The 2,534-nt window shown below is 43.4% G+C and overlaps 1 non-coding gene across 1 annotated transcript; it reads right to left on the reverse strand.

Annotated features, from left to right (window-relative positions):
* Positions 1-574: 574 nt before the first annotated feature.
* On the reverse strand, positions 575-647 carry TRNAR-CCU (transfer RNA arginine (anticodon CCU)). The gene has a single exon. It is a non-coding gene; the product is annotated as a tRNA-Arg (tRNA).
* Positions 648-2,534: the final 1,887 nt, after the last annotated feature.

Here is a 2,534-nt window from a genome sequence, read left to right on the forward strand (position 1 = left end):
GATGTGTGAACAATATGACGAGGCCTAAACTGGCTTAGTTAAGTGGGAGTGAAGTGAATGGATTCGTGAATATTTAGAAGGAAGAATCAACAAGACAGAGTGAATGAGGTGCGTGAAGGTGGAACTTTGGCACCTTCCTGGAAGGAGGTGCCACTCGCTGAGTTAGCAAGCTCCAGAAGAGGAGCAGGTTTTGGAGACAGGTATTTCGGTGGGTAGGGTTCTTTCCCATCTGTACAATAGGTTGAGCAGATTATTTAACAACCAAGTTTAGCACTGGTTCTTCATGATACAGGTACTATGATCCTCACACTTTACAAAATACCAAATGGATCAGGACTGCAGCATAAAAATCAGTTCTAAAAGTAACAGAATAAACCATGGGAGGTTTTGTTCGTTTGGCTACGCCCGGTTTTATTTGCAGCACGAGGGATCTTTTTTAAGTTGCAGCATGCGGGGTCTTCCTTGCATCGTGGATTTATTTATCTATCTATCTGCACCACATCTTAGCTGCGGCATGCGGAATCTTTAGTTGTAGCATGCAAACTCTTAGTTGCGGCATGCATGTGGGATCTAGTTCCCTGACCAGGGATCGAACCTGGGCCCCCTGCATTAGGAGCGCAGAGTCTTAGCCACTGGACCACCGGGAAGTCCCCAGGGGAGGTTTTTTTAAAAAAAAAAAAAAAATTAAACCTCAGAGTGAGGAAGGCCTTTTAAACAACACATAATCCAGAATCAAAGAAAAATAAAGGATAAATTCGATCCCGTAAACATACAATGTTTTTGCATGGCAGAAAAGCACTCTAGGCAAAGTCAAAAGTCAACAAACTGGGAAAAAATATTTGCAACTCATTTGACAAAGAGCTAATTTTCCTAATACATAGATAGCTCCTATGAATAAGAAAAATGGGCAAAAAATATAAACAGAGAAAGGAAAATATGTCTTAAACATACGAGGCTCACTCCACTCAACATAACTGCAAATTAAATTATCCCAAGATACCATTTTTCAGCTATCAGATTGACAACGATCATAAAGTTTCATAACGTGTTGATGAGGAGATGGAGAAACAGGTGCTTGTGGAAAATTGAGCAATATCTATCAGAACTATGTTTGCCCACACCCTTTGACCCAACTATTCTACTTCTAGGAATAGATCCTACATATACGTGTATATATACAAAGTTAGCTCACTGAAGCTGTTGTAACAAAAGGTTTCAATCTATCTCAACGTCCTTTGACCCAACTATCCTACTTCTAGGAATAGATCCTACATATATGTATATATACAAAGTTACTCAGTGAAGCTGTTAAAACAAAAGGTTTCAATCTATCTCAACGTCCTTTCCTAGGGCACTGATTAAAGAAATTACTGTGTATAAAATGGCATATTATGAGCCATAAAATAGTCCTGAGGAAGCTCCTTTTGTACTCTAATGGAATGATTTTCAAATTATACTGAGTGCAGAACTGTATGTATAGTACACCACCATTTGCTTTACATGTGTAAAACCTCTGAAAGGACATTTAAGAAACAGATTATATTGTCTGCCTCTAGGCCGCCAGAGGACAGAGATGGGAAGACGTTTCACTGTATATCATTTAAACCGGTTAATGAATTATCCGTTCAACATATAATTTTTAAAGTAAAAACAGCAAAGAAACAAAACTCCTTTGTGGTTCCAGGTAAACTGGGTTAGTGAGAAGGGAACCAATATTTATTGAGCTCCTACCATGTTCCAGATACTGTTCCAAACCCTTCCACATATACTTTTTTTTTTTACATATACTTTTAGTTACCCTGGTAGTCCATTGAGATGGGATAAATTATTCTAATTTTACAAGTTAGAAAAGAGATTTAAAAGGAAATAGGTTACGTTGGTCCAGTTAATTTAACCAGTGCCAAGCCTAATCTAGCTCCAAAGTTCCAGCTTTCTCCACTTTCCACATCGCTTCCACTGAAGCAAGTCATCCTATTTTTAAAGTAATATTGGCATTACTTTATTGGGCACTTAAGATGTGCTGGGGACAGTACGCCTATAATGCTCAAAACAACGCTGGAAGGCTGGAATTACTATCCCCCTTTTACAGAAAAGACAAACGAGGCTCAAAAGGGAGGGGCGTAACGACCCCAAGGTCAGATACTTAGACGGTTAGAAGCCAGGTTTAATTCCAAATCTACTCTAAAGTCGAAACCACTCCCGGATCAAAGGACAAAAGCAGAAACATTCGAAGAGCTATGGGGGAGGTGCGGACACTTCCGGGGGAAAGGGGGGAAGCCAACGGGCTACGGAGGGCGGCGCAGGCGCTGCGCGCCAAGCTCGCGAGAGAACGTGCCCGGGGACTGAAGGCCCCCGCACCGCCCGCGCCGCCTGTCGATCACCTGGCCCCGCCCCGCGCCGGCGCGCCCCCGGGCAAGCCCCGGCCGGGCTGGAAGGGAACGCGCGCTCCCTCCCGTTACCCTCCTCTTGCGGCAAGGGCGGGGGAGGCTGGAGGCGCGTGCTCGCGAGCTGCGTGCTCGCGTACGTCGCCGGGT

This window comes from Physeter macrocephalus, chromosome 3 (genome assembly GCF_002837175.3).
Source record: "Physeter macrocephalus isolate SW-GA chromosome 3, ASM283717v5, whole genome shotgun sequence".
Lineage (NCBI taxonomy): Eukaryota > Metazoa > Chordata > Mammalia > Artiodactyla > Physeteridae > Physeter > Physeter macrocephalus.